General features: G+C 29.8%; 1 protein-coding gene and 1 long non-coding RNA gene across 2 annotated transcripts in view; one reads left to right on the top strand and one right to left on the bottom strand.

Annotated features, from left to right (window-relative positions):
- Positions 1 to 20,100, bottom strand: part of LOC107446022 (uncharacterized) — a 194,463-nt gene that overhangs the window by 29,352 nt on the left and 145,011 nt on the right. The gene's annotated exons all lie outside the window — the stretch shown is intronic.
- Positions 7,293 to 10,616, top strand: LOC147802432 (uncharacterized). The gene is made up of 3 exons (XR_015429841.1): positions 7,293 to 7,551; positions 9,647 to 9,805; positions 10,463 to 10,616. It is a non-coding gene; the product is annotated as an uncharacterized LOC147802432 (long non-coding RNA).

Genomic DNA, 20,100 nt, shown 5'->3' with positions numbered 1-20,100 from the left:
AATGAAAACACATTCTCCTACGTTGTAAAGCGATGTGGCTTAAGCGTATTATAGGTTTAATACTTTAGTACGATAAAAACGGATAATATATCCCAACGCTAGAATCCCCATGTTGCGGGGATTCAATTCGAGCTACGGACATATGTGATCACGAGATTTATTCTAGAATGAAAGCTTCGGCCTTTCTGATAAAACCCATCTCGAGCGATATGACGCTCCAGTCGAATTTCGAGTAGCTAAATAAGAGCGCCTCTGCTACACCAGGTGCTTCGATTCCCACGCAGACTCTTTCCGAAAATTGAATCGAAGAAAGATCGCGGTTTTAAACGATATTTACATGGAAAAGAGTATTTCTTTTTCTGCTGCATCTTATAGAGATGCATCTGGTTGTCTTCCTCTTTACTTCCTCTTGACAGATATTGTTTCTTTTTATAAAAGGAGCGCCGATTGCGGATATTCTTGGTATTGATTTATTAATGTTGGCAGCCTCTCACTCTGGTAATAGGATGAATGGATTGCCCAACAGCAAAATAGAGCTGGAGGTTTTACCCGCTTGTTTTGCCCCTTACGCACGTCAATCGATTTCGAGTATCATTGTTGGCGATTTTGCTTTTATTCTGATTAATATATGAAATGGATTTTAAATAATGAACTCGGTTGTAGAAGTTACTGTCATAATTAATGTGGTTGGGTGATTTCTATTCATTCTGAAGTTTTGAAATGATGGTTCAATTCATTTGAAGTTCTTCCCTATTTTTCTGTTGAATAACTGAGCAATACGCATTTTGTTGATCCCCCCTTCTACAATTCTCCGTTATTCGCTCTCTTGACAGCACTTTAGTGAAATAAATATATAGTGTAATATAGGACGTTCAAAAGCTATTGCACTTTCAAAAAGTTCCGCTCAATCTGTAGGTAAAAGCTGTCTTGTATAGATTTACAAATTAAGTCGGAATAGTTGCTTAAAATATCAGATGTAAATATGTGTCGATTATAGTTTTAGTCTTTTATATTCAATTTATGTGCATTAGCTTATAACAAAAAGCTCATTATAACGAAGATTCAATCTGATAGTGTAAGTTGTCGTTATAATGGACATTTACAGTAGACGAGCCCCACAGTGGAAATTTGCGAATAATATTGTTCTTCCACTTTTAACATGGTGTTGAAACATATTATCGTACTTCTTAAGCTTGATTAGTTTGGTTATAGGTTTGATTGATTCTGAAATTTTATTAAATATATTTTTCATACTTTTTTCTTTATTTTGCATCAATTAAGGTCAAAATAAGTAAACAGTATTATATTTAACATTTTAAAATGATAATGAAATACAGTATGTAACACCGGTGTCTTTTTCTGCTTTAAAAGCAAAATCTCCCAAACACGGCCTACTTCCAACCAATAATTTTTTAAATTTGAACTTATTTGTAGTTAATTAGATCTAAGAAAACAGTTAATCATCATGTAAATTTTTTTAATCTTACAAAATCAGTTATTTATAAATATTTGAATATGAGGGAAAAAAACTTTTTTTAACTGCATTCTTTTGGATTTTATATGTTATCGCAAATATAAATTGCATAATAAAAGAAATTTTATTAGTAACTAGTAGGTTGCTTTTTATAAGTAAAAAATACAAATATCGATTATATATTTTTGCTGTAATTAGAGCGTCAGGGAGAATTAGAATCCACGAGCCATTGCTGGGATTCGAGCTTGGTTCTTCTTATTCGAATGTAAGCGCTCTATCACATGTTTCACTGTAGCTTTCAATTAAAAATTTGAAAAAAAAACTAATTTTAAAATAAATACTCATAAAACATAATCAACGTTTCGATATGAATTACGTCAAATAATTTTTTTAAAAATTATGTTAAACCCTCTACAAATCATTATGATCAAACCAAGTGTTTTATTTTAACCTAAGTATTATTATTACCCAATATGATTCTTTTTTATTAGAACTCATATTTTGTTACCTTCTTTCTCAGACTTTAAGTCAATAATTTAAAACTTAATTCCACCACTGTGAGATAATATTTCTGTAACTTGCTAATTTAAAATAAAATTCAATCTTCCAAAATAAAATCTACCATGTAAAGTGTTTATCTCTTTAAATTTAGAAAAAAAGTCACTAAAGTGTTTTCGCTAAAATTGTTCATCTCATTTAATATTTTAGGAAATACTTACCGTTGAATACTAATTCATCAGGCAATTGCTTAGAAAAGTCGAAAATAAAATTTCAGAGAAGTTAATTCTATAAGGGAACAAAAATCGATTTTGGAGAGAATGAGTATACTATGCATATCACTATGGATATTCATAATACTAAGTTTACCGACATATTGTTGGTTAAAATTCATCACAAAAAAATTATATTTCATTTTATATCCGTCGTTGAACAGCCAACCCAATATTGGGTTTACGACTACTAATGTTCAACTCCGTAGCCTTGTAATTTTCAAAAAATCCAGAAGACAAGGAAACTCCTCGATCATTACCCCCAGAGGTATTGATTTGTTATGGGAACATGGAGGACTTCGAGACTCGACAAAATTTTAACGTGCATCAGTCACCATTTACTAAGAGGGGAGTCTTCAGTCAGCGGGGATCGAGCCCACGAACTCTTGGACATGGGCCCAGCTCCCTACTGACCAGGCTATCCCGGCCCCCTAATGGCAAATTAGAGAAAAAAATCCTTAATCCTAAAAAAAAGTGTAGTAAGTACCGATTGTGACGCTTATCGTCACTCAAAATTAAAATCAAGAGAAAGGGCTAAAATTAGATTTCTAGAACATTTCAAAGTCTTCGATTAAATAAAACTACCGTGGGAAATCTCCATCGGCAAATAGTAACTTAAATACGGATAAAGTAATTCAAATTAGGTTTTCAACAATTAGGTTTTCAACAAAACAATTAGGTTTAAATCTTACAATGTCACCCCCATCATGGGACAAACTCGAAAACAACAATAACTTTTGGACTTGACCTTTCCTCAGATTTGCAACTTTTTATCACCCAAAAAAAATACGATATAAAAGCAGCCGAATGAAAGGGTTGAAAAAGCAATCAAAAGAGCAATCAGCCAGAGTGAGTAAAGGCTGAAACCGAAACCATGACTAAACTTTGTAAGTCTCTCTCTCTCCATCTATTCTAAAAGCACGCAAGAATTAATGTTAAATAATAAGTTGGTTTAACTGTAGATTCTAATTCTAAAATAGTTATGTAAATTCTAAATTGATTTTATATAGTCATGTTATTTCTTAAATTGTTTAAATAATAAAATGTTATTTGTTTAAAAGCAAGACTTATATAAATTCTTTATATAATAGAAATAAAAACGCCACACGATTAATAGCCTTTAACGCTGTTTTTTTAATCTCCGTCACCAAGGAAAATTTATTTATTTATTTATTACAAATGCTCAGAAGATTGGCTATGATGCCATTAGTTCTCTGACCTTCCAATATTTCTGAACTTTACAATTTAAAAACGCAAGTGCAGAACCCGAGTCAAGATGAGCAGCATCAAAAAATGTTGTCCACATAAAGGACAAAAGGAGAATCACAAAGCCCAAACCGACACAAATACGTGGGCAAATGGTCATTGGGAGTAGTAAAGCGAAAAAGTGCCGCAGCTGCTCTTCTAGGAATATCTGGAATCAACTGTTTTTATCCTGAAGCAGTGAGGCCCATGGCTTATCGGCAGAGTCACATAATGCTTTCTGCCCTATCCTTCTTTTAACCAGGAGTTTGGCTTTTCAAAGGTTTCTGGAGGACCTCTACCCCTTTTTGCCTAAAATGTCGGCAGTCTCGTTTCCAGGAATCCCACTATCGACAAGGAAGACAGAAAAGTCATAGTTTAAGTGCCTTACACTTGAAGCAATGTGATCATTTTAAACTACGTGTATATGACACAGCTAAACTCCCCCGAAAACCTGGACTGATGTTGTCTATGACTACCATGATTAGTTAGGAATTAATTCGAAAAGAAATTCCCGGTAACTTTCCTGATTTGAACTTTCAGGAGGAGCTCGAATGTGTGCCTCCCTTTGTAAAACTGTCACTCCGTCTCTCCTGCCTTGCAATCATTTTCTCACTTTCCAAAGCTCTTGCATTCCGCCTGCTTCGAACAGGTCGACTGTCGATCTCTCGCAGGCTAATTTAGTTACTCCTCCTCGTTGCCCATCCTGCATGTGCTTTTATCCAATGAAAAACAATATTGTTCGGGAATTCTTGTTTCATTAAGTGAAGTAAATATTCTTTAGAGTTGCTTGCAGACTATACAGGGCGTTATAAATTAAAATTTTATCTGCAATTATTTTTCTTTAAACTAACGAATCGAATGGGGGATGGCGCATAATACAGCTTTATACATGGAAACGTGATTAGAGTTATGAAAGATTTTTCCTTCAACAGGTTCTTCCTCCAGATGGGCCACGGAAGCTCATTCTGTCTTAAATTCATTGTTAACTAAAAGTTTCGGTATATCTGTGAGTAATTCTAATCCTTTATAAGTAGATAGTTGTAGTTAATATTCAACACTAGATTGCCCAAGGAAGTCATTTTAACTGCTTTTTCATTTCAATTAGAAAAACAATGATGTATATAATGACACAATTTCTTAGAATTTTGTGATTTTTTGTACAACATACAATTTTTTTTATTGTTAATATTTACTAACAACTTGTTATGTAACTGTAAATAATATAAAAAAATATTAAAAATTAACTTTAATCAAATTTCTCTACACATTAATTATTCTGTCACAATTCAGTCATTTTTATTGCTTTTGGACAATGTAGGCATATACTAAGTTTCAGTCTTTCTAGTGTAAGGTATTTGCGACTACTTATGTTGAACTCCGTAGCATTGTAATTTTTAACCTATTCTAGAAGACAACTAAGCTCTATTTACTTTGCATGGAGAGGAAAACCGCGAAAAACCTTTCATGGTGTAACGTATCATAAGCTATATCAAGAACTGTTCAGTTTTTTTATTATAAAAAACTTTTATTAACAAACAACACAAACAGTAACAAATATACAGTACCCGTAACGGGATAGTGAAAAGATCATAAACAACTAGAAAACCCCGTAACGGGATATACGGAAACTCAAATTCCACAATAAAACTAATCTTAAAAATAATCAACAACTTTCTTTTGGTGTTCTAATTTTATCGTCTGTTTTTTATTTTTTTAAATTTATCTCTTTATGTGTTTATTTATTTAATTTATGCTTTTGCAAACCAATTTTTTTTAAATATTTTTAGACTTTACAACTCCTCTCCCCTTGGAAGAACTTTTCCATAGAAAACAAGGGAAAAGTTTATTATGAACTTTTTTGCGTCCTCTAAAACTTTAGGTTGAAACCAATGCATTATGTTATAATCAAAACATTTCACTTTTAAATTTAAATTTTCTAATTGTCAAATTAAATGCAAGATACAATTTTTACATTAGAAGTGATGTACAATAATTAACTTTAAAACTTAAAATTTCTAAATTATTTTTAGACTCTTGCAGTAAACATTAATAGACAATTCACTTGTAACTCAATTTTGATATCAAAGTAAAATATTCGAAATAAAATTAGAATGTAAATAAATATTATAATTTAACTTCACACAAAATAAATACAAATTAACACAACTATTTACATATATACAACAATATCTAAAAACTGAAGCTAACCAGATTTTTTTTCAAAGTGCTTATTTTTTTTATCTTGGTATGACTATTTTTTTTTTAATCCAAATAATATACTTAACATTTTTAAGCTTCACATAATTAGATTCTACTCAATCTTGTTAATATTTATATGCATAAAAAATAACATATTTAAGAACACTAGCACTTTTCTCTACAAACAAATTCGCTTAACACCTATGTTTCATTTTCAATATAATCATTTTTAAGCACTTTCTTAAATTAAACTTAACTGGTTCAATTTCAAAAACTTCAATACATTTTTATTTTATATTTTCACATTAATTAGAGCTTTAATTCAAACTTTAATAGCAACTACTTTCTTTACGAGTTAGTTTTTTAAAATAAATAAATCATACATATGAATAAGGAAATAAGACTAATCTGTATCAATATCAATAAGAAAAACAAACACTATTTACATATTCCTCCCCATCAATTAACTTTTGTCTAATTCAAATCAAGAACTAATAGATACTCTACTGAGACAATCTGCATTCTTGTTCTTAGTACCAGCTCTATGCACAATTTTAAAATTAAACGGTTGTAATGCTAAAGCCCAACGCATAAGTCTGGCATTTGAACTAGCATTTGTTTTAAGCCAGGTTAGCGGGTGATGATCAGTCTGAATAGTAAACTTTTGCCCATCTAAATAGTGTCGTAATTTTTTGATGGCAAAAATTATACTGGCGCATTCTTTTTCCGTAGTACAATATTTTTTTTCGGACTCATTAAACATTTTACTCAGATATATTATGGGGTGTTCATGGCCTTCATTATCTAGTTGTGTTAATACCACACCCATACCAATTTCCGAAGCATCTGTTTGCAAGATAAATTCCTTTTCATAGTTGGGAGGGAAGAGTATAGGTTGGCTCGTTAATTTTTCTTTTAGTTTCTTAAAGGCTTCTTCGCATTCAATCGTCCAGGTAATTTCTCCCTTTTTTGTTTTGCCTTTTAAAGTGTCTGTTAATGGTGCAACCAGAACAGAGAACATTGGTATATATCGACTGTAATAGCCCGCTAGTCCCAAAAATGCTCTGATCTCAGTTTTGGTCTTAGGTACAGGAAATTCGGCAACTGCTCGTGTTTTTATATCAGAGGGTTTTCTATAGCCTTGTCCGACAATATGTCCTAGATAAAGAACATGATCTTGCGCAAAACGGCATTTTGAAGGTTTCATTGTAAGTTCTGCTTCTTTGATACGCTGCAATACACAATTAAGATGTTCTAAATGAAGATCCCAGGTATCTGAGAAAATTGCTATATCATCAAAGTATGGCACTGCAAATTTTTCTAAACCCTTTAGTAGTCGTGCCATTAATTTGCTAAAAAAATAAGGGGCATTCTTCAACCCTAATGGAAGTCGTAATGGCCTATAAGTTCCGAAACTGGTAACAAAAGTAGCTAATCTTTGAGCGTTTGGACTAAGCTTAATTTGCCAATATCCCTTGGCGAAATCTAAAAGACTGATAAATTTTGCCTTGGCTACCTTTTCAACTCGGTCTTCTATGTTCGGAAGTGGGAAATATTGTGTTACCGTTATTTCGTTGAGACGACGGTAATCAATGCAGGGCCCCATACAACAAATTTCGTCCTAAAGACATCCCAAAACATTCCGAACACTCCTGGAACAGTCATATCCGTAAAGTTTCAGAAGAAAGAATTTCGTAGGATGTCACAAATAGACAGCAATATGACAGGCCTTTCAAAGGAGTGTTTTAGGAGTCTTGTAGGATCATCGTTCAGCGCATGCGTGTTAACTTCAACTTTGCCGTTAATGTTATTTCTTTTATCCAGTGACAAGAGCAATTCTGCTAGTGAAATCTAAACAATAAGGTATTTATAAGCTCAAATATCTTATTAGTTTCTTTTTTGTTTATCTTTCTTTTTTTTTATAATCTATTTATATATTTGATTTATAAGTGTACTTGAACCCCGTCATTATCTTTAATATCTCATTTGCAATGTTTACATACATTACTAAATGTTTAAATGCGTGGTTTATTTAATTTTTCATAATTATTGAGGAAGTTTTACTTTTATTATTTTGTGAGGCAAATTTTTGTCTGTTCTGATAACTCATTCTTTCTATTATTTTTGTTTTCTTCCTTTAAGTTCAACTTGTTATTTGGCATGTTTTTTTGGTAACCCTAAATTAATCATTTCTTCTAATTGCAAATGAAATGACATTTAAATTATTTCAATGTTGCTATTCATCTTCATTATTTAGTATATTGTTATTTTACCATTTTTTACAAAGTTTTGTCTATAAATTGTCTATGAATGGTGTTTTGAATATAAATGTAAACAATAACAATCTCCAACTCAATACTTGCTACTGCTTATTCTGCTAGGCTATATTTTCAAACTGATAATTTTGTTTTTAACAAAAGAAATAAATTATATAATTTTTAAGCTCAAATCTGTTGTATTTCATAAGATAGTAACGATAAGTAATTCTGGTGAGTAAGAAGTGAAAATTTGTTTTATTTCTTTAGAGATGCATTGCGAAAAAGGTGGCAGCATGGTTGCTAGATTTTGAATAACTCCCTTTTTTGGCAATCCTGATTTGGCCTCTTTCAATTTGTTTATTATTGTTTGTTCTTGTTGCAAGCTGTACATCATCTTACGTTAGTGTTAGCACCTTTAGCCTTTAGCATTGTAAACACAAGTAATAAGTAATCAAATACCACGTTTGCAAGAATCACAATGTTCTCTTGCAAGTTCTCAAAACACAATGATCGCGTTGTGAGCCAAATGGCTTTAAAATACACCCGAAACAGTAACCTGGAAGTATAGGCGTATAGAGCTTGCAGCGGTCCATAGGGATTTTTAAAATTAGAGATACTTAGCCAAGTAAATAACCAGGCAAAAGGGCTGCAGGTTTTTTTTTCCGTCCTAGTCTGAGTAAATTGCAGCATTTGCTGCAATGAATTCAATTTTTCTCCTTATATGATTGTTCATAATCAATCTGTCTTAAAATTAATAAAAAGTTGCAAAGTTATTTAACTATTATATTAAATTTAATCAGGCTATCAATTTTAACTGCTGAAGATAATTACATTATTTTCACTATCTCAGTAATTCATATCTTTTTGAAAATAGTTCTTAAATTATATTTATATTAATATTAGTTAAGTTTATTATTTAAAAACGAATCATATGGACGCGATCAAAATGTCTATATGTGTAACTAATTTTATACAGAATAGTGTCTACATTTTCTCATTTTAATGTCATTGTTTCAAAAGCAGTTATTAGAATTTCTTCTGCTTAATGCTTAGTTTCATGCTCACTACTTAGTATTTCAAGAAATACTTTTTTTTAAAAAAATATATTCAAAGTTAATAAAAGTATTGAAAAAAGTTATTGAATCTGTAAGGAGTTTATTTTCTTTTAAAAAGTTCTTGTAAATATATTTGTCATTATTCACCTCTTGCATTGTGAAGCTGGTTTAAATATATGTGTTTACATTTTAATTCTTAGTTTACTTTTATAGATATATTTTAGGTAGGTATCTTGTGTTTCATAATATGTATTTTTTGACGGGGTGAAAAAATATTCAATGATCTCTTAAGATAAAATATTTAGTGCTTTAAAAGGCATATAAAACTTACTTGTAGTTGATCTGCATATTTTCTCAATTATTAAATTTTTGTTAACATTTTTAACTGATAATTGTGGTTGAAACATTTAATTAGTATTTACATATTTGTATTTTTACAAAAAAAAATTGTATGCTAAATTTTAGTATTGTCTTTTTCTTGATTCTCCAAGAGCTCGTTCTTTTACAAGGACAGATTTACGATAAACTATTTTCAGAATGAAATTTTGTTTTCTTTAAAATAAATTTTTATTAATTATATCATTTACATGTCAATTTGCTTTTTTAAAATATTTTTATTTGTATAATTTTTTTTCTTTCTCATAGTCTGCTAGATTGCAAAGTCTTGATGGAACTGATTTTAAAGAACGTACAAGACAAGCTATTCGTCACATCATGCCTGATGATGTTGTTGAACTCTAAAGCTGGATGGGCAATAATGAAAAAAAAGATTTTTTGGTTACAGAGTGTCAGGTGCAATTATTGGTAATATTTAATCCCTGTTTATATATATATATATATATATATATATATATATATATATATATATATATATATATATATATATATATATATATATATATATATTAATTATTCCATTTGTAGTTTGACAGTATATAGTTAAAATTTGTGTTGCTAAAGTTGCCAAACTTTTTAATATACTATAAATTTCGTATTCCATGAATTTTCAATGAGTTTATAAATTTCAAACATTGGAATAATTTATGAGTGTGTTGTTTGAAATAATATTGTTATTAGTATCACCATCTTCTTTTCCAGTCATAGTAGAATGGTAATCATACGATACTTCAGTTATCCAACACTTTTTTTGACTTGCACTTGTGTGTACTAATAGCTTTATCATTATTACAGTTGTTGTTACTAGATTATTCTTATAACAATGAATCAAACATGTATCAAATCATTTTATTTTTAGTGAACTAGTATTAAGTTACGTATGATGGGCAATTGAAAAAGCAGCTTAACAAGGTTACCCCATAATATTTTCCCTGAGAGTAACAGAAATCTGGGCTTCTACTAATTTAGTTTGAGATACCTTTTAAATAGGTTCTGAAATAATTTTATGTTTATTCATGAAAATACCTACTGGTTTGTTTATATTTTCTTTTTGTTATGTTTTAGAAGCTGTTTGCAGTGTTTTCACATGCACTAAAGTAAATGAAGTTGGAAGCATTATTAGAGGCTGGTTGCGCCATGCTAAAGAAAGAAGAGTTTATTCTGTAAAAAAATTAAGGAAATAATAGTGTAAATAAAAGTTTCACTTTTGTGATTCTAATATTGTTTATTTTTTTCTATTCTCATATTTATTTGCATATTGATTTATTATTATTATATTATTATTATTATTATTATATAACTGATTTATTATTATTATATTTTTTGCAGCATAATTTATGCTGCAAAAAATGGATAAATCCTTGAAACATGTTATTTTTAATATTTTCAAGATACTGATTTAAGTATGCCTTCAGCTAACAATTCTTCAGCAAAACATGGCAACAACTGTTTTAGTTTGTATATAAAAACAGATAATTTTCTAATTTTATTTGTTTTTTTTTTAAATTGCATCATTGACACAATAACTAAACAATAAAGTATGTGATCCATAAACATCTATTTTGAGTTTTTGATAAAATAGTTACAACTTCATTTGAACTATTTATAATATAAAATGTTTTTTAGTAAATTTTGCAGAAGAATGTAATGAGAATTATTTTGCCAATTAACTAGTTTCAACTGATCCTGCGAGAAATTTAAATATTAATGCGAAGTTCTCAGTATTAGAGCAACATTAAAATAAAAATTATTCATTATTTTATTATAAGATATTTAATATATCTACTACATTAAACAATATGAGCAATAATGAAGCAATCATAAATTACAATGTACATAAAAGATTCAATAAGTCTCATAATTTAATTTAATAAGAAATATTCTTTACAGAAAACTAACGCTAATTAGGAGAATGGTAACCTTCCTTGGTGTTCAAAGGGTACATTCAATTAGACTTTTTAATAATGGCCAAGTTTTTATTCCAAGCAATAGAAATGTGAAATCCAATTTTCTTGCATATTTTTGTATTAAAATGATACATTATTCTTTTCTTTAGATACGTTTGTTTATTAACTGTTTTACTCCCTTTTCCTTTACTAATTTTCCTAAAAAAAATAGTAGAGGAATAGCCCATTTTTCTGGAAAAATAGAGTGGTATACAAATTAAAAACTATCACCTTTTTTTTCATTTAGAAAACATTTTTCTGACCTCTAATTTAGTAAATTTAAAAGAAAAACCTTATTTAAGTTGCTAAAATTAATAAAAATTTCAAAGATGAAATTTATTTCCAAAATAAGACACCCTCCTATTACTATCACACCATTTCCAACATGCATCCCACAAGTTACCTCAATCCTTACTAAACAGGTCTTATTATGTCCTAATGCCATCCTAAAGCGTTCTAAAGGTATCCTGAAACTGTCCTAGTTATGACATCATTAAGATATCTGCAGGTGGGACATTCTAACACGCAGATGACATCCGTAGGACATTTAGCGGTAAATATAGGACTTCCTCTGGAAGTCACAGAATCCTAAAGATGACAACTTTAGGATGTCATAACGAAGTCAATGTGCTGTATGGGGCCTTGGATCTTTATTTGGTGCTTCTACTAGGATCATAGGAGAAGTATAATCACTCTCACCTAAATCAATAATTTTTAAGTCCAGCATTTTCTGTACTTCAGTTTTTAAAATTTCGGTTTGTCTGGGTGAAGTTCGGTAAGGCTTGGAAATGATTGGCTTATTTGTACTAAGTTGAATGTCATGCTCAATTAAGTTAGTTTTTCCTGGGTTATTTGAAAAACTTTTTGAATATCTTCTTAAAATATTCCTCAATTGGTTGATTTCATGTCCGTTAAGGCGATTATTTAGGTGACTGTCTTTAATCATTTCAGATACATCAAATTCATCTGGTGAAATATACACTTGTGGAAAGTCAATATCTTGTTCTAAAGATGAAGAATCGTTTTCTGCACAGGATAGAAAATTAATTATTGCAGGCCGTTTATAATATGGTTTAAGCATATTTACGTGATAAATCTGTGAACTCTCTCTTTTTCCTGGAATATTCACTAAATAATTAGTTTCAGACATTTTGCTTTCTATCTTCCCCGGGCCAATCCATTGAGCAGACAACCATTGAGCAGACAATTTATAAGCTCTAGATGTAGCCAAAACAAGAACCAAATCTCCGGCACTAAACTCTCTCCTAATACTATTTTTATCGTAATACGATTTCCTTTTTAACGCTGCATCTTCCATCTTGTTAACTGCAATTTCTTGGCATCTTTTTAAACGGTTTATTAGGTGAAAAACGTATTCCGTCGCAGGAGATTCATCTATTTCTCTTTTGGTCCACTGTTCATACAACAAAATTTCAGGAGTACGCACATTTTTTCCGTGTACTAACTCTGCTGGCGAAAATCCTGTACTTTCATGTGTTATAGTTCTCAAAGCCAAAAGGGCAAATAGCAAAAACTTCTCCCAGTCAGAACTAGACTCCAAACAAAGTACCCGTAAGATCCGCTTGATAGTTCTATGAAATCTTTCTACGGGATTCGACTGTGGGTGATGAACGGAACTATGCCGAACCTTTATGCCAAATCGATCAAAAAACTCAGTTGTTAGCATGCTCATAAAAGAAGTTCCTTGATCGCATTGGACTTGTCGTGGGAAACCAGTTCTACAAAAAATATTAAGTAGGGCATCAGTCACCGACACAGATCCTATATCATTCACTGGGATTGCTTCTGGATATTTTGACGACATACAAATGGCTGTAATCAAGTATCTTTTTCCACTTGGCGTGGTGGGAAGAGGACCAACTGCATCAACGTTTAGTTTTGAGAATATTTCCTGTATGACCGGTACAATTTTTAAAGGAGCCTTTTTTTTATCGTTTGGTTTCCCCGCTTTTTGACAACTATCGCACGTTCGTACGAATTCTTCCATCTCTTTATAGCATTTTGGCCAAAAATAATATCGCGCCAATCTATCTTTGGATTTGGTTACGCCAAGGTGTCCGGAAGTACTTTCATGACATAACTTTAAAATTCGGCTTCTAAATTTCTCAGGTATAACTAAAAGTTTTTTTTCTTCTCCTAATCGTCCTTCTTGGCAGTTAAAAAGAAGTTTTCTTTCAACCAGATAGCGATGTTTACTGTTTTGATTCTGAATAACTTCTTCCACAGTTTTAAAAACTGATTTTAACTCGGCACTTTCCTGTTGAGCTTTAACGAATTCATCGTGATCTACCTGTATTATTTATTGTATGTCCCTGACCCGCCCATCTATGGGCATACGGGAGAGGCATTAAAAACACAAAATACAAAATTTACATGAAGTGGATGGATGGCAACAGGCCATCAGATACAAAATTTACAATACGGACTCATGAAAATAAAACCAACCAGTGGTAATACAAAAGGGTTACATGCGCTCAAAAGATTTAAAATTTAAAAGTTAAAACTAGCAACAAGTCAGGGCCGGAGAGGTATGCAAGTCAAGACTAAAACACAAGAGTAAAAGCAAGCGTGCCCGGATGCCGGCCGATGGCTCTACTGGAAGAACGAATGAAGAACTGGAGAGGAGGGCCGGTGAGACTAGACCTGATTAATTTTTAGTAGATCTTCTAGTGTGACCCTAATGATTTCCTTGACGATATTTTTGCAGTCATTACTTGAGAAGATCTGATGCTCAGTTTTATTAGTAAAGATATCCCCTCGGAGTGCCCGGAAGCGTGCACAATCAAAAAGTAGGTGGTGAATGGTGTTCTAATTTTATCGTCTGTTATTTATTTTTTTAAATTTATCTCTTTATGTGTTTATTTATTTAATTTATGCTTTTGCAAACCAATTATCTTTTTAATATTTTTAGACTTTACAATGGTTAGCCTGATGGCAAGAGGACTCTTTAATACCTACTGGCAAAGGCTGATTAAGAAAATAGTTACATGTAGCTGATAATGATCGCCCTGTTCTTCGATCCTGGAATGAGAGATTTGGCACGAATTATAGACTAATTATCTTGTCACTTTCTCTCCCTTTCAACACAGTGAGTGTGAAAACACAAGCATTGATTGTGGTTGGAATGGGCTTGCCTAAATATATTTACCTGTCTGATAGTTCTGGAAAGGAATGCAAATTTTTAGATGATAATGCACTTCCTGATAATTATGAAATTGTTTTCTCATCAAATATTTGTTTTCTCGTCGAATTCTGCCCGTCAAACAGGAAAAACCAAAACCAAAAAATGATGTCAGATTTGATGGTGAAAACCATTTTTTTGGAAGTGAATGAAAACAACAAGATACAATAATTAATTTTCCATTTAAAATTGCATACTTTAAAATGATGTGAAAAATAGTACATTTTACAATTTAAAATCTTTCCGGCTGTTATTAAATAAAATAATAGAGGAATAGTAATAGTTGAAGTCACTCCTTCAAACCATTAAGACTGAGTACTAGAGCGTGGAGATCCGTTCATTAAATTAAAAGTTACTCAGAGTAATCCCTTTTTTTTTGTTATTGAACTGTACATAATAGTGCAGGATGTTTCAACCCACAGCTGAAAAATTGAAAGGGTTAGGAGAAAAATCGGACCATGTTTACGTACCAATCGGCGACAAAGCTTCCGTTTTCAAAAAAAAAAATTTTATATATATATATATATATATATATATATACTTTTATATATATATATATATATATATATATATATATATATATATATATATATATATATATATATATATATATATACTTTTATATATATATATATATATATATATATATATATATGTATATATATAAGTTCAAAATGAAGATAAAACAAAGGAAAATTATTGACATATGCAAAAGGGGGGGGGGAAATAATAATGAAAAAAATAACAAACATCTGATTAAAAAAAAAAAAAGGATGAAATTTTTTTTTAAAGAAACCGGAAAATAAAAGATATAATCTTTTCATCAGTCCACACGATTATATCCGCAAAAAGAGTGCTTTCTTATATTGTATCAATATAGCCGAAGCAAAATATATTAATACAATAGTGTGAGGAGCACTCAAAAAAATTTTTTACAAAAATTACAACAAATTAAATCGAACACAATAAGTAAAAATAACACGTAAAAACAGAAAATGAAATAGAAGAAAAAGAAAAAACAGTATAAAACAAAACAAAAACTATAAAGCGAGTAGCGAAATCAGATGTACTTACATGAACGGGAAATTTTTCAAGAATGATTTAAAAATGTTTTCGCAACAACATTGCCAGATTACAAAATATGAAAACAATTTTGTGTAAATAGAGGATTTTAAACTGCCGTTCTTACTGCATTGCTGAAGTGATTTGCTATGCTGTGCATTGATTTGTTAGTTACCAAGGATGGACCCGAAATGGATGTGCGCAAGGTAATATTATACTGGATAATTTAAATAGTTGACCATAAATAATATTAGAAAATAAATATTTATTTAAGAAAAAATATAAAATAGAAAAGAGAAACATAAATTGCATGTTTTGCAAATAATTTTAGCCACGGATTTACCCGACATATATTTGCACATGGAAAAATTATATAAATTATCAAAGAAAAAAAAATTTTAATAGATAATTTTAACACGGATTTGCCCGAAATGGATTTGCACATGGAAAAATTAATACAGAAATTTTTAGTAAATAATTTTACCCACTGATTTGCCCGAAATGGATTTGCACATGGAAAAATTATAAAAATTAACAAAGAAAAAATTTTTAGTAGATAATTTTAGCCACGGATTGGTCCGAAATAGATTTGCACATGGAAAAATTATACAAATTATACAAACTTATTGTTTTTCCTAACTTTCTTCGTGTTTTCTTGTATTTATTTATTTTGGTGTATATATATATATATATATATATATATATATATATATATATATATATATTTTTTTTTCTTTTGGAAAAATATTTCTGTAATGCGTATCGAATTTTCTTGGATGGTGAAGTCAAGTCAGTATGTTTAACTAAATATTGTCATGCATTAATATTGTTTATGTTATTGAATTAACTTTTAATAATCTTAGATTATTTGTAATATGATTTTTTTTTAAAAAAACACATAATTCAATTCAAGCAAAAAGATGGACCTAAAGTGGCTATTAAATGAATAGGATCTATCAGCATTGGTAATCGATGGAGTAGGTTCGAGGAGAAAGTGGCTACTAAGTTATCAGAGTCTACCGGACACTGGTTACTAACTGAAAATTTAAATGGGTTAAGGGGGAAAAAATGTTGCTTATAACTATAATTTCTGACTTGAAATATTGACTGGTAAATATTTGTTTTAACATAAGCATATATTCAAACCTACATTACTTTAATATTTTAAATTTAACATCAAAAACTTCAAACGGATTATTTAATATTCACATTTAAATTTTTGATAGTTCTTGATGTTTTCATAAGTTTTTGACGTTTGTCATTGCCAAAAACCGAAAATCGGTCTCAGTGGAATCTAATCTTAGATTAGATGGAAAATCGCGATACAATTGCATGCCCTATTAAAATAGCTATTAAATTTTAACTGTTACTGGCTTCAGGCACAGAACTCCAGCTAAAATTAATTCCCATTAAAAAACTTCCATTAAAACATTTCTAAATATCTTTAATTGAATCTGTTTACAATTTCCAATCTCAACAATTAAAAATAAAAATATGTCAACAATGATGCATTTACTAAAAAAACAATTAACGATGTATAATTGTTAACAATGGTGATGGTTTTTACCCATTCTAACAATGCTAACAAATAATATCAATTGTTACAATAGCGATGTTCCAAAAAAAAGTTTCATTCTTGATTGAACTGCTATAAAAAGAGGTTTGATTAAGTGCTTTGAGATATTTCAAAATGCCTTTTGGTGTAAAAAAGTGGATAAGAAAGCAAATGTAAGTCAAATTATTACTTAATTAATCATTTTTTAATATATTAATTTGAATTAAAATCAAATATGCAAGTAATAAAGAATAAACAAATATTATAAAGTTAAGCAGTACATGTTTTATGAGTGTTTAGTACCTATTATAGTTAACAGAATTTTGCTCTACAATATTACATCTGTAATTTGGATTTCGAGTTACCTTTATTTTGCAACTAAAAGCAAAGTATAAAAAATGGTTAAATTTAAATATGTTTTTTTATAAAAATTATTTTTGACGATTGACTGATTAACTCTCCAAAAATAGTTAGTTACGATTATGTTAATGAAATTTATTTTTTATCGCAGTATCAGATTTTCATAAATACAGCTGTGAAATAACAATGGTTAAGGTGTAAAGTCAGGGACTGTTTAATTTAAGTGTCAATTTTTGGTAATAGTTTACAATCGTTTTTGGCGATTTGCAAATAAACGAATATATATGTAAATCACATAAAGGTAAATTGAGTTAAGCCATAGGCGACGTCGTTAAAATCAAAGATTACAAAGTATATCCTAGTACCGAGAAATGTGATTTCAGCAAAACTAAACGAAAATTATCGCCAAACCAAGGAGCCTCCGATTCTACACTACAGCTCAACTTTCGTTCAATTTTAGTGAAACCCCCTTTTTTTGGTTACTATTATATTTTTTGCTGTCTTTACTTTCCCTGACGTCACCATCGGGTTTCCGCTTGTTTTTTTTTACCGTTATGTGATTGGTTCTTGTTTTATTTTCATAAATATTGGTTTATTTTTAGTCACAAAATATAATATAAGGTATTATTTGAAAATATTGAATAGTGAATTATCCTTAAAACTCAACTCAGTAGTTAAATGTTTTTTTGTTTTTTTTTTTTGTTTTTTTTTATTTATTTTTTTGTGGATTATTCTTATACTTTTCGCATAAAATTTATTTAAGGTAGTAAAGCATGAAATCATAGTTTTATCGGATAAAACGGATGATTAAAGCCTGTGTTCTGTCATTTTAATTTTCATTTTAGAGTCAACGTCAAAAGATCTGGCGTCAAAAAGTATGGCTATTTGAAGGAAGATGGTGTGGTTGAGAAAAAGAAGGGAAAGCCCTTCAACCACAAATCTTTTTTTAAAGATGTTGTGTTGGACAACTACGATGTGATTAAACCCTTCGTGGGAAGAATTGGATCAGAATACCTGGATCTCAATTTGGCTCAGGTAATTTAATATTGCTTGCTTGTATCATTAATGCTCATTTTATAAGTAATTTATTTTTATTTCTCGATTCTATTTTTATAAATCCAACTAAATAATGGCAAAATTTTCTTATTCTACTTATATGCGTGCATGTAACCTACCATCTCCTAGCCAGCTTAAATCGTATCATTAGGCATTAACAAACATAAGTCTTCGTGGGGCTATTGAAGAAACATAGTAATGAGGCTTGTGTGGATTGTTTGATTTAAGAGTAAGCAGCTTCAATTTTTTTTTCATTTTCAAATCCCAATGATAACAGATCGATATAATTGAATTGAAAGTTCTTGAGAACACTGACTAAGAGTTAGATTTTGCGCTAGTCAAGTTTTTTTTTCCTTTTTAAAAAAGTAAACAAAAATAGGTAGAGTAGAAGTTTTTTTTATAAATTTTGAGGTTATGATGCTAAATTTTCAAGCAATAGAAGAGGATGTAGCTTTTCTAATCATATATCTTTCATTTTCATTCAGAAAAACGTATTTTTCAAATCTCAAGAGATAAAATAGTTACCAAACTTTTTTCGTTAGTATCTGGTAGAACAACCAGGATTACATTTCATTACATATCTAAAGCTGACATTTCTATTTTCGAAAAAAAAATAAAAGAATAAAAAATTCAAAAAATTATCAAATAAACTTTCAAACATATCAAAATCATGCACTCAAAATGGCCTTTTTGGTATAGAGTAGTAGTACACTTTTAAAACATTCCTCTATTATAATTTAGAATTTTATTTAGTGTATGTCAATATTTATTCTTCTAAAGGCTTATACAGAAATTAATTTCATTTCAGCCAACCTTTTATTCAGCCAACCTTTAATTTCTCATTTAAAAGTTCAATATAGATTTTTTTAGAGGAAATAGTATAAATATTGTTAGTCTGACCTATGTGGGGGGGGGTCAACACAAAATTCTTTTAAAATTCCTCACTAGCAAAATGATTTTTAGAAAAATTAGTTGAAATTTTATAATTATTTATAATTCTCTTAACACTAAAAATCAAGTTTTTAAAGCAATGATAAAGTGCCTATTTTTATTCTATAAATAGACCAATAGGTAAAGAGAGTCTATTTGAAATACACAGACAAAAACTATTGAGTTTTTAAAATTTTACTTTTTTTAAATTTGCTTACATATTTGTTGCATTTTAAAAATCTACTATTAACTTAATTTAATTTTTTTAATTAACGTAGAACTACTTAGAACTGAATTTTATTTCTCTCTAAATTTACGCAGATGTACTTAGATTTATATTTTTGTGACAACTTGGCTATACTCAAAAAATACGAAAATGTAACATGCTGTTACATTTCGTTTCTTGTTTTCAATGTTTTGCTTAAGAACTTTTTCATTTAAGCCATTTTTTCATTATATTAGTTATACATGATCTGTGAATTGATGTTCAGAAATTTTATTTTACTGTTCACTATTTTACAGCCAGTAAATCTGGATGCAGCCTTCTCCAGTGATCCTAATGACACTGGCAATTCCGAGATCCAAAATGATG

Source organism: Parasteatoda tepidariorum, chromosome 10 (genome assembly GCF_982258835.1).
Source record: "Parasteatoda tepidariorum strain Cologne lab strain chromosome 10, Ptep-v5.0, whole genome shotgun sequence".
Lineage (NCBI taxonomy): Eukaryota > Metazoa > Arthropoda > Arachnida > Araneae > Theridiidae > Parasteatoda > Parasteatoda tepidariorum.
This window is presented reverse-complemented; position numbering and strand designations above follow the sequence as displayed.